The following is a 13,682-nucleotide window of genomic DNA, read 5'->3' on the forward strand; positions in this document are numbered from 1 at the left end:
ACCTGAGCTGAAATCAAGAGTCAAATGCTTAGCCAACTAAGCCTCCCAGGTGCCCCTTTATTATTATTTTAAAGAGTTTTTTATTTATTATTTGAGAGACAGAGAGCACCCCCCTCCCCATGTGTTAGGGGAGGGGCAGAGGGAGAGAATCTTCAAGCTGACTTCCTATTGAGCACAGAGCATGAAGCAGCGTGATCTCATGTAGAGTGATCTTACAACCCATGAAATCATGGCCTGAGTTAAAACCAGTCCGACGCCCACCCACTGTGCCACCCAGGCACCCCTAATGTTTATTATTTCTATCAACATTCTGTTCACAAATCTGTGTATCTCTAAGACAACAGCAACTTTTCTACAGTTCTCTTTTCTTTCTGAACTCTTACCAAAATTGCCTTTGATATTCATTTTTTTTTAGATTTTATTCATTCATGAGAGTCACACAGAGAAGCCATATTATTTTTTAAAGATTTATTTATTCATGAGACACACAGAGAGAGAGAGGCAGAGACATAGGCAGAGGGAGAAGCAGGCTCCCTGTGGGGAGCCTGATGTCCTTTGACATCCATATTTCTACCAACAATCTCTTCAAGACAATCTAGGCTTTTGCTAGCATGCATCATAAAACTCTTTCCACCTCTATCCATCTCCCAGTTCCAATTTTTAGGCATTTGTTAAAGCAGCACCCCACTTTCCAGTACCATTGGTTTGCTAGGGCTGACATAACAAAGGCTTAACAGGGCTACTTTTGGCTGTATGGATTCAAATAACAAAAATTAATTTTCTCTTGGGGCATCTGGGTGGCTAAGATGGTTGAGCATCGGACTCTAGTTCTGCTCAGGTCTTGATCTCAGGGTCATGAGATTGAGGGCTCATGCTCAGCATGGAGCCTCCTTGAGATTCTCTCCCTCTGCTCAAGCTCACACACTCTCTAAATTAAATACATAAATCTTAAAAAGATTAATTTTCTCACAATTCTGGAAACTAGAAGTCTGAGACAAGCTGTCAGTAGGGTTGGTTTCTAAGACCTTTCTCCTTGGCTTGTAGATGGCAGTCTTGTCTCTTTACATGTCTTCTCTGTTGTGCCTGTGTTGTAATCTCTTTTAATAGGGACAACAGTCATATTGGATTAGGGTCCACCCTACTGATCTCATTTTAACTCAGTTACCTCTTTAAAGGCCTCATGGCAAAATATAGTCACATTCTGAGGTAATGATGGCCAGGACTTCAATTTGATCAGGGAGCGGATGACAATTCAGTTCATAACAGGCACAAATCTAGTAAGAAATGCGCACAATACATGTAAGGAAACCTTTACAATGCTACCTAGAGAGAAGAAAGACTGAAAGAACACCAAAAAAAAAAAAAAAAAAAGATTACAGTGACTATCTCCAGGGAGAACTGGAAGTTTGGGAACAGGGGGTAGAATGCAGACTGACTTTCTGCTGAATAAGTGTCTGTCTCTTTTAAATTTTACCTACAAGTATTACCACAAACAAAAAGTAGTAGAAAACAAAAAGCCAGTTTAAAGGAATCTTTTCCAGAAATCCCAAAATCTACACCAATGTTATTAGCACATTAGCCTCAAAGAAGCTACTTCATAATGAAAACTTAGGTAAACTATTTGTATATATTATTGTTTGATTACTTTTAAGTGTATGAATAGAAAGAACTGAAGTCAAATCTCAGTACTATTATATGAGCAAAAAATTACACTAAATCAACTTCTAGCAAAGACACCAAAGAATATTAGGGTATAATGTATAATGTACTTATGTGCATGGTATATAAACATGTACAGGTTCATGTTTAACTGTATACTTTTTCATTAGCAATGCTAATGGTAATAAAAATGCTAAAGGATTTGAATCAAGAGTCTGACACTTAACCACCTGAGCGACCCAGGCACCCCCTTCGACTTCTTTCCTTATAAACTTTCTGCATTACTGCAGTAGTCTAGAGCCTTTGTTCATATTGTTTTACAGATCCAAATAATCCACTGGTTAGCAAAAGAATGCTTAGGCAAAGTTTTTGAAATACCTCAGTGATCGTATACCTCAATTTGTACTGAATGAGACAGAAATGAGAGGAATTTAGGGAACAGATTTGACCTGAAAGGCAGACTAAGAACTCTTCCCCTTTGGACCCCTCTCCAACCAAACATAGGTATGTATGGTACATGCATTGCAATATCAAACTACTTACCTTATCCTACTTATAAAGCCTGTTATGTGTCTATCAAGCCAGCTTATTAAAATTCAAGTCTAGAAAGGCACAGACACAATGATATAAAGTCAAATGTATGATCCTATTTTCATTATTACTTATTTTTCTCATTAAACTGTCAAGGAATATAACATTTATATGTAAATAAATCCATGAAATAATTCAAATACATTATATAATCTTGTTCATTAAAAATTTTTCCCACCACTTGCAAAAAGGAGGTATACTATCTAAATTAATAACAAATTGTGGGGTGCCTGGGTGGCACAGTTGGTCAAGTGCCTGACTCTTGATTTTGGCTCAGATTCTCAGGATTGCGAGATAGAATACTGTATCAGCTCCACACTGGGCACGGAGCCTGCTTAAGAGTCTCTCTCTCCCTCTGCCTGTTCCCCACCCCTCCTGTGCACGCTCTTTCTCTCTCCCTAATAATAAATAAATAAGTTACAAATTATATCCAGATGTTTTAAGTTTTACTAAAATTCAGGAATTCCCAGAGGATAGTATTATTTATTCTGATAAACGAAAGTATTAGCAAGGAAGAAATGATAAAAACTGGTACAAAAGAAATAGGTATTTGGCATAAAAGCAGGTATTTATGATAATGTATTAGTCACTTTGGTTGTGATAAAGGCCTAACTATGGCTAGTTTAAGCAAAAGGCAGGAGGTGGAGGAAAGCGGATTTACAATGATATGACTCAAGTAGAGCTGACTTTGGGAAAAAATGGAGCTAGGGTTTTTGGTGCTGTCAGGGATCTCCTTATCTCTATGTTGTTTTTTGTTTTGTTTTGTTTTGTTTTGTCTCTACTCTTATTCTCCCTATATGGCTTCTTATTTTCTACTTTGTAGTAAAGCACCAGGAAAGGAAAAAAGAGTGTGCATCCCACACAAGAAAATACATTTTGCATCATGACTCAGCACACTTACACAGATTAAACTGAAATAAAGGCTTAATGAGACTATTCTTACCCTCAGTATATCTGATGTACTCTTTTCCATTTCCTTTAAAAAAAGAAATATGACCTACTAAATTAATTTCTCCATCCATAAGTGGCTCACAACACAGTTTGCAAAATACTGCTTTGGATGCCAGCAGCCTACATTTAGTTAATGGTATTGGGGCTGGTGGGGGAAAAATGAACTGTTTCTGATGTAGTCAAAGAACACAGACTTAAAATTTTGAATCTGAATGGAAGAAGGATGGCACCACTCATACTATGCTTTTTTTCTTTGGGAAGGTAAATAGAAATGAGATCATTGTAAATTGAAAAAAAAATCAGGAAAAAAAAATCAGGGCCAAAAATGTGGGACTGTTTGTTTTTTGTATCTTAATCAGGTCTGGAATAGTAAAGACAGCATCTTCCTGCTTTTTACTTTTTCCCTCAGGCTGGTGAAAATACTTAACCCTCAACGCCTAACTCAGATGTGTCCATGAGGTTTCTCCAGAGCCACCCTCTAGTGTGGTGGTTCTGAGCTCCTCTTGTTCATGTATTGAGCGCTGTGTTCATTCAGCTTTCTGGAAATATTTCTAATTTATAAAGAAACTGTCAACCGGGACACCTGGGCGGCTTAGTGGTTGAACATTTGCCTTTGGCTCCAGGGTGTGATCCCAGAGTCCTGGGATCAAATCCCACATTGGGCTTCCTGCATGGGGCCTACTTCTCCCTCTGCTTGTGTCTCTGCCTCTCTCTCTTTCATGAATACATAAAATCTTTAAATTAAAAAAACAAAAAAGAAACTGTTAACCATTGGTGTAGATATTCTCACTGACACTGAATTTTTACACCTTTTTGAAGTAGATTATGTTGAATCCACTTCTTTTGTGAGGAAACTGAGCCTCACAGTGAGTGACATGTGCTCATACATTTAATAAGTAATAAAAACGGGATTGGAACTCTGATTTACTGACTTGAAGTCTAGGACACTACTTCCTATATAAACTTATTCGATTTCTCTGTTTTTCTCTTCATCACTCCTACCTAATTTGCTTCATAACAATTAGCACATGGTGATTTTAAAAAATGTTTTCTCTAAAACACAAGCCCTGTGGGGCAGAGCTTTTCCACTTTGTTCACTGTCAAGTCCTAAAGTCTCACAATGCCTGGTAAATATGTTTCAGTAAATTCGTACTAAAGTTAAATGACTACTAGGTACTGTTAAATACTAGAGGTTCAGTGAAAACTACAGATCTTTTCCTTAGAAGTCTATTAGAGATGGGTCATCTACGCATAGGACGGGGTGCTGTAGGAGACAAATGGACATAATCTTATGTCCACACTGGGCCCACACCAGGCCCACACTGGGCTAAAAATGAGGGAATGCTTATTTTCTGATCATAACTGTAGATACCCGTTCAAAAAAAGAGAAAGAAGAAAATAAGTAGCCTATAAATCTCACCCAGAAGTCACTTAACATTTGAGAATGTTTATTTTTAGCCCTTGTGTGTTTTGCATAGTTAGAATCAGTGTAAATAAAATTTTGTTTCTTGATCTTTGTATTTAGTTTGTCATTAGCATTTCTGTCATTAAGCATTTTCCTCATATGCTATTTTAATGAAAGAATTTTTTGTAGAAATCTTTGCTCTTTGTTTTTGCTAAGATGTCACCTTCTCAGAAGAGTCATCTCACCTCTTATTAAAAATTGCAATTCCTTCCCTCCAGCATTTTGTCACTAGCCCTGCTCTATTTTTTTTCCACTCCGCTTTTTGCCATTTATTGGTATTGTATATTTATTTGTTTGTTGCCTGTTTCATTTTACCAAAATAGAACCTTCATAAGGGGGAATTTGTTTTAACACTACCTGCTCTATCTCTAACACTTAGAAAAATACTTCACCCATAGTAAGCACTCAATAAGTATTTGTTGAGCAGAAGAATAGTGAATGAAGTATTGGGTCAACGAACATGAGCATTTTTAAGACTCTCGATAGACAATGGCAAGTTACGTTTCTAAGAAGGTGATAGCAATTTAGACTTCCAACAATATGTGAAGACTGCTTGTTTTGCCTCAATTGTTGGAGTTAAATTTTGTCTTAGAAAACTTATGTTGATCTAGTGATTCCACGGTCATGGTAGAAAAAGAAGCCATTAGCCAGAGACACGGAACCATGAGCAACATGGTAAATTCAAGGAATTAATTACTAGTGTGTATGGCTAGAATATAAGGTTTAAAAAATGACACCTTAAATCATATAAAGGGAAGACTCTGAAGAATATTAAAAGGTGAAATAATATTAAATACACGTTAGAGCAATCAGGCATAAAAATATTAAAGTTTCAATTAAATGAGTATTATTGGACTTTTAAGTCAAGAGATTTGGAACTAGATTGGTTGTAGTTTGGGTTGTCCTCACGGTGACTTAAGTCATCCATGTTGATGGCAGGAAAGGGATTAACAGCGTCAATTTTCAATGAATAATGGTATTAGAGCAAAAGCTAATGAATGAGAATAACAGTCATTAGAAACTATGGTATAATGGATTTAAATGAATCTCGGAGGAAACATTTTTGGTGGTGTGGGAGAAAAGTAGCCTCGTTCAGAGGCCTACCACGTTAGCACTGTCCTTGAGTTGTATATATATGTGTGTGTGTGTGTGTGTGTGTGTATATGTATGAATACAAAATAGTTTCAGTCTCATTGGCGTATTTTAAAATATTGTACTGTCTTCATTAAGAACAATGATTCCTGGGACGCCTGGGTGGCTCAGCGGTTGAGCATCTGCCTTCAGCTCAGGACGTGATCCCACGGTCCCCGGATTGAGTCCCACGTTGGGCTCCCTGCATGGAGCCTGCTTCTCCCTCTGCCTATGTCTCTGCCTGCCTCTCTCTCTGTCTCTCATGAATAAATAAATAAAATCTTAAAAATAAATAAATAAAAAAGAAAAAAGATATCTTTTAAATTAAATATTTTTTAAAAAATATTCAAGGCTGGGCAGCCCGGGTGGCTCAGCGGCTTAGTGCCACCTTCAGCCCGGGGTGTGATCCTGGAGACCGGGGATCGAGTCCCATGTCTGGCTCCCTGCATGGAGCCTGCTTCTCCCTCTGCCTGTGTCTCTGCCTCTCTCTCTGTGTGTGTCTCTCATGAATAAATAAGTAAAATCTTAAAAAAAAAAAAAAAAAAGAAGAAAAGAAAAAAGAAAACTGACAGAAGTAAGGTTTCTCTCACCAGAAAATACAAATTCATTCACTCACACTGCAAATGACAGTATGCTGCATTTCAAGGAGTTCATAAAACCTCCACTAGCCTTGAAGGCCTTCAAGTTAACCCTTCAGGTAAAATCTGAGCTACTGCAGTTTCCCGAACACGCATTTAATATATACATGAAAAGCCCCTATTAGGCAAAAACCATATTTGTGCATATTTAAAGTGCCAAGAAGACAAAAACCATTCTGGGGTCAGCTCCTTTGACAAGCAACAGTATCTCAGGGCGCTTACAGAACTGAACCATCCATATTCTCCTGCTTCAGAACCACCAATGTCTCTTTAATGGCCAAAGGATAAAGTTTCCTCTTTTTATTTTTTCAGTATTTCCTGCCACCGTGGACACAGAGTTTCTTTCTAGTCTGACTTCCTCATCTTCCCATTTTATCTCCTATTGCTCCCAAGAGGGGCCCCTTTTCAGGTCAAACTGGGATATTCTTTAGGCCTCAACATACCGTTTTCAGGCTCCTCTCCCCTCTCTTAAATCCCACGAGACGTTCAAGACTCAGTTCAAATTTTTAAAAATCCAGTCCACTGAGGTGGGTCTAGCATTTACTGTGTACCCTAAAGCTGTTGATGTGAATTCAGAGACTTTTGTTAACTTTTTTTTTTTTCTTTTGTTAACTTCTAAAGGCAAAACTTACGTAGAGATACATTTCCCACAGCCCTTTCACTAAGATTTTAAGAGGCTGCAAGAGGGTTCTAAAAAATCGAAAAAAGGTAACTATATTTATACCATTAATTATGTATGTTGTTTCTTTTGTCTTTTCTATTCCCGAAGGGCAGCAATTATACACTTTGTGTGACAGAAACACAAAGCGGACATAACTTGGAAATGTTTAATGCCTTTCATCTGTATCTCCCTCAAAACTCTTCCTAAAAGACTGAAATGCTCCTAAAATGAATCATGAAATTAGTTACACGTAGATGCCATGCGTTTTAAAAAAAAAACAAGAACAAGAACAGAAACATCCCTCTTCTAGATCTACGAACTGGACACGGAAGCAAAATTTTACAACAGTCACCGTGTACCAGTCAACCATCCAGACGACGCTGCTCAAGAACGTCCACATCCAAGGCTCATTTTACAACATCCAGAGGAACAAAACCCCGAAAGGCCGTAATTTCCAGTCCTTTTGGCTTTTCCTTTCCAAGTATTTATTTGTTTAATCAACAGGCCGACCCTACTACTTAGTGAAGGTTCCGAGACAACTTGGCACCATTTGTAACTCCTAAAATGGTGAAGTGCAGGGGCTGCAGGCAGAGTTTCTCAAACAAAAGGACTACTGGACGCCAGGACATGCCCCGGGCCGGGAGCACCCCGGGCCGCGCCGCTTTTCTCAAAAAAGACGGGTCCAAAGACAAGGGCTGCCGTCGCCCTGTTTGCGCAGGCCAGTCAAGGGCGTCGCTCCGTCCGTCCCGAGCAGCCACGAGAATTAGGAAGCGGCGTCGGAGGGGACGGAGGCCCCGGGTCGCCGACGCTCGAGCCCACGGCGCGCCCCCGGGGCCCGGCCGCGGCGCGCGGCTCTCCTCGGCGGGGGAAGCGGCGGCGGCGCCGAGACGGAAGCTTTTCCTGTAGGTGAAAGGTCAGAGGCGCCGCAGGAGGCGCCGGGGGAGAGGCTGCGGAGCGCGCCGTGCAGCTCGCGGACTCGCCTCCCGCGCCCCGGCCCCGGCCCCGCTCAGCGCCCGGCGCCGCCGCCGCCGCCGCCGCCGCCGCCGCCTCAGCCTCCCTCGGAGCCCCGCACGTTCGGCGCCGCCACCTCGGCCACTGCGCGCTCCCAGCCCAAGCCGAGCAGCCTGCCGCCGCGCCGCCACACGGGCCGGCCCCGCCGGCCGCAGCCCGCAGGCTGTCGGGGGACCCGGGGGTGCGGCCGTCGGCAGGTGGGAGGAAGGGACACCCCGCCCCCGCCCCCCGCCCCGGGCGCGGCCACGGCGGCTCTGCTCCCTCCTCGGCACTTCTTACCGGCGCTTCCCCGACGAGCTACGTCCCGCGCCGGGCGTAGGCCGGACGGTCCGCTGTGGTGGCTGCTTGGGGTTCCGGGAAGAGACAGGTCGGAGAAAGCTCAAGGGGTTGGGGGTGAGGAAAAGTGGGGGCAGGGAGCTTTCTGGGTTTGTGTATTTGGGGGGGTCAGAGTTCGTGACCCCTCCCTCGGCTCTGCGGTACGTGCTCCCCTCCGCGCCTGCGCATTACTGGTGGACCGGCGGTGAGGAGGTCGTGACGTTCCCCGGCTGGAGGAACGAGGAAACCCGAGCCTGAGTCCGCCGCCCCCTGTCGGCTGGGAGGGGAACCGCACCGCCGGCGCGGCCCTATCCAGGACTTGGGGAAGCCGCGGGGCGCTTAGCATCCCATTTGCCCAAGGTGGTCGGGCGTTAAAGGAACCTTCAGGTTTGGGTAGCACTAGAGAACCTCAGCAGTTTTAGGCAGTTTGGTTTCTAACTTGTGGAAAATTGGGCTTTGTTTTAGGTTACCTCTTACAAGTTTATTAGAGGAGTTTATCAGTCTGGATAGATGCCAATAAAATATTTAAGATTTCCTAAAATAAGCGAAGGCAGAATCCTGCGCAGGAAGGCAAAGATTCACTTATTCGCTCTTGTGGGTAAATAGGTATAATGGCTAGATGGCGCAAGAATTACCACCTAGAATGTAAACTTCTTGAAGGCTGGCTTTTTTGTCAGTTGGTGTATTCCCAAGCATACAGGACAATCAATGCCTGGTGGTCCATGACAGGGGCGCCTGGGAGGCTCAGCGGTTGAGCCTCTGCCTTCAGCTCAGGGCCTGATCCTGGGGTCCCAGGATCGAGTCCCTCATGGGGCTCCCTGCAGGGAGCCTGCTTCTCCCTCTGCCTGTATCTCTGACGAATAAATAAAATCTTAAAAAAAAAAAAAAAAAAAAAGAGGCGTATGACAGAACAAGAGCACGGACAGCAACCACCTGTGGCATAGAGGTGAGGCAGGAAGAGCTGTCCTCTGTGCAAAGTACTGTGTGATGTGGACTTTAAGAGAAGGGGTCCTTGACATTTCTTTAGTATTGATCCAGCACTAGAAAAGCAGTCATGGATTCAGGCCAGAAGCCCAAGTCAGAAAAAAACATAGGTGCACTGGCTAGGAGAATATCTCTATCATTTCCCTCTGGAACTAGGCAGGAAGACACGGTAAAAGGGCATGCAACGATCTCTAAGAAGGGGAATATGCTTTATGCCTCATTCTCTGAAAACAGGGCTGTGTGGTTCATCTTTAAATATGTGACTCTAGAAAAATATATGGCTTAAAAGACATCATCACACCGAAAGTAGATACAGTAAATTTATTTTTTATAAATATAATACATATTGACATTATTTACAATACTTGGTTTATTTATAAAGGATCTATATATGGACAATAAGATACAAAGTATTATCATTTTAGGTCAAAAGTGTTTCTAGAAATTCATGTCATTAAAATATATATATATAGTATTTCAAGACTGGTTCTTAACATGCTATGACCAACTCATATAAAAGAGAGTTGCCCTTTTTCATCTCTCCCCACAACTAAGGGACTTGCTATTGAGGCTTTTTGGAAATTTCCTACTCATTTTTTCTTAAAATTAAATCCTACTGGAAATTATCTTTGCTTAAAAAGGAAAGTCATAGGTAAGATTTTCCTTTAGAGAATAGTAAATGTGGCATAGGCTCCAGAATATTTGTACATGGAAGGCACTTAAAAAAATAAAAATCAGAAGGAATCCATTTGGAGTAATTTAATTTGCCAAATAGTGAGTGTCCATAGCATGCAAGGTACTCTGCCAGATGCTGAGGAGGAGGCTCAGATTCTCAAGGACAGAATGTGATAGGCACCAGAAGAAAGTGTGTTTTCTAGCTAACGATGATGGAGACACAGAGAAAGGAGGGACTAGATTTGGTCTACAGGAATAAGAGAGGAGGAATAGGGGAGAGAAAGACTAGGACCAACTGTCACAGAAGTCTTGGATACACAGGCAGAAATGAGTTGGAAAGAAGGTGAGAACAAAGAAGAAAACCATGTGAAGAGAGAAAAGTTGGGGTGGGCTTAGTTGGAGTGTGTGATACCTGAGGAAAAGTATTCCATACCAAGCCACTGGGAAGGCAGCGGAGGCTGCAAAGAGCAGGGATGAAACTAGGTTAGAATGTATAAGATAGCTCTGGCAGTGTTTAAAATAAGACTGTGAAAAAAAAAATAAAAAGACTGCAAAGAAGGCATTGAAATTGGAAGAAAAGTTATTCTAATTATTGGGAAGAGGTAACAAGGACTTGAGCCAGGGGCTGTGCAGTAACAGGAATGAAGATGGAACACATACAAGAGCAATAGCAGAGGGTCTTGTTGAGACTTGGAGGCAGATTCTGGAGCCTAGACTGCTGTTTTTCCAACACAGAAGAAAATAAACAGATCTGAATGAACAGAAAGTGGTCATGTAAAGTTTAAAATGCTTAAGGAGGACTCACGTAGATGTCCAACAGGTAGTTGCAAATATGGCCTTGCAGGAAAAGAGTAGGTCTAAGATCGGAGTTACAATGAGGGCATGTGGGGGGCTGTGTTTGAGTTGTAGATGACATGAATCCTGTCGACACCTTCTATGCATTTCAACAATGATTTTCTCTTAAAAGACACAGGCTAGGTATTTTGTGAGACACAGATACAAGTATTTGCCTTTAAGGCATGTACTGTATAACAAAGGAAAAAGGATTTACCTCTCTGGAAATCCTAGTGACTACATTTGACTACAGTGGATCTCAAACTTCAAAAATGAGAGTACAAATGGATGCATACTCCAAGACCGATAAACATATGCTGTGATAACATTTACATTTTAACTAAATTACTAAATACAGGCTTTCTCTATTTCTGGAGAAACAGCCAGCATCTGGCTAACAAAACTACACTTTAAAGTTATCTTCTTCACTTACTTGTTTCATTACTGCTTTATATTAAAGTTGCTCTGATCTCATTTTAAGGAATGTTACTACATACTCAAAAGCATCAAGCTTTTGGTTGAAGAGAATTAAGGATCTTGGGCAAACGATAATAAGATCATACTGGGTACATTAGAGAACAGGGGAAGAGGTTGGAGAGAGGTTTGGATATGTGGGATGATGCCTAAGATAACCTTTCTCATTTTTCTAGGACTCTGCTTGATCCTCTACATTTACTATGAGGACCCTAGATGGGGGGGCAGGGGGGCACAAAGAATGCCAGGCATCCCCTAGTTTAACTTGGCATCTCTTATCAAGGTTATTTTTAGTGCCTTTTGTTTAGCTTTACAACTGCTCTTTCTCCTCCTTATGAATACAAGGAGAAACCTGAAGTGTGATGGAAACACATGCATCAGCATAATAATACAATAAATACAATATTCTTGGCATTCGGGTACTATGTTAAGTGTCTGACTCTTGATTTTGGCTCAGGTCATGATCTCAGGATCATGAGATTGAGCCCCGTGTTGGGCTCTGCACTCAGTAGGGAATCTGCTTAAGATTCTTCCTCTCCCTCTGCTCATCCCCCTTCCTCTCCCAATGTACCCAATAATACCATTTCCCCCCTCTAAAATGTTACCTCTCAAGAGATTTACTTTTTAAAGTAACTTTACAATAAAAGTATATTATTAGGTTCTCAGTTGACATTAACTGAGAGGTTAAATAAATAGTTGATCAGCTTTAGTAAGTTATGAAGGATTGGTAAGGGGGAAAAGGGAATATAACACTATTCCACATTTAAAACATTTTTTTTGGGGGGGGGGGTGGATGGTAATCTGATAGTTTCCTCAAACAACTGTATGTGTATTTTCAAAACCCCCTCATGGAGTGAAGCCAGTAGCCAGTACAGTCATACAGGTGTTTCACATATAACTATATTAATAGAAGTTTGTGCAATGCTGTTTCTATTTAGATTTATAAATGGCTCTTGATTTAGCCAGCTGTTGGAAGACAAAATAGCCTAGCTGATATTTTTTTAGATTCTGAGGTTTAAGCCAAACCTTACATTCAGAAGACTGAGAGCTCAAGAGGAAGGGGGCAAAACTCCAAATAACTTGTCATTGGCAAAATGCTAGATCCAAAGAAACAGAAGGAAACACTTTATAAGGTACAATCTTGGTCTCCAGAAAGGATACACTAAAAACTACAAGGATTTTTAACATGGAAGCCTTATTTATGCTTCTCTTGATTAAAATTAGTGAGCTGCAAAGACATATTAGTTTGCCTATTATGGACAGAAAGAATGGGGAGAGAGCATGTGAGGATTGCATGTCAGGGTGCAACAGAGTTTAAAATGATCCCACAGCAAGAAAGAGCCAGAAAAAAACTATAGCAGACAACTCTCAATTTAGTAGAGGCTCTGGTGCTGCAACAGACAACATTCAAAAGGCTTCAGAAAGGCACTCAGTAATTCTTTTGGCAATGGTAAGTATCACAGTGAATTAGGAAATACTTTATATAAAAGCAGAAAGGAAAATCCTTGTGCCCTTTTGTGAAATATTCTATGGATGACCTTGCCTTTTAATATAATTTATATTTAGTTTAAGCTCAGTCAATATATGTATATTATGAGCATCAAGAATGACTTTAATCATACTGTGAATTTCATTTTTCTTCTACTCATCAATAATTTTGTGTACAAAGCAGTTCACATAGTAAGTGCACCAGAATTATGAATATAAATTTTTCCTAATGAGGTGCATTTGGCAACTGGTTAAGGAAATAAAGGATTTGTTTTATTTATCAGGGAGGACATAACACAAAGTAGTATTAAATAACCTTTAAAAAATGGATACAGTTTCAGTGAACACTGGCTTAGAATCTGTGCTTTTTTGGTATGGTAATTCCAGTTCATTTTTTAAAGCACAGTATTATAGGAAAGGAACATTCTTTCTAGATACAAACACCACACTGAGTTGGGCTCAGAGAACTTAGAATAGCAAAGGGTATTGTGTAATATAATGCTTGTTATATTTTGTTTTAAAAATACATTTATGTTTGTGTTGAACTGGCAGCTTTAAAAAAAGGATTAGACTTTAATATAAAGACCATACAGTTGTGTTCCTCTGCAAATGAAAACATTCTCTTTTCTACTCATAGCTCAATGAAAATTTTCACATTCTATCCCTTTGCTGTGATGCCTTGATGATGTAACATTATCTCATGCCAAAAGAGGTACAACAGAAATACTCTAGACAATTTACTGGAATTTCATTTCACAGTTACTGAGGTAGGAGTTGGCCGTGTGTTTTTCCATTAAAAGATAAA

At 40.7% G+C, this 13,682-nt stretch overlaps 1 protein-coding gene across 2 annotated transcripts in view; it reads right to left on the bottom strand.

Moving 5' to 3' along the window:
- NR2C1 (nuclear receptor subfamily 2 group C member 1) overlaps positions 1-8,626 on the bottom strand; it is a 46,103-nt gene extending 37,477 nt beyond the window's left edge. For both annotated transcript variants that reach the window (XM_072773125.1, XM_072773124.1), the window contains exon 1: positions 8,387-8,626. The gene's annotated coding sequence lies outside the window, so the exon portion shown is untranslated. The remainder of the gene's footprint in view (positions 1-8,386) is intronic.
- Between the last annotated feature and the right edge of the window lie 5,056 nt (positions 8,627-13,682).

Source organism: Canis lupus, chromosome 13 (genome assembly GCF_048164855.1).
Source record: "Canis lupus baileyi chromosome 13, mCanLup2.hap1, whole genome shotgun sequence".
NCBI classification, from domain to species: domain Eukaryota; kingdom Metazoa; phylum Chordata; class Mammalia; order Carnivora; family Canidae; genus Canis; species Canis lupus.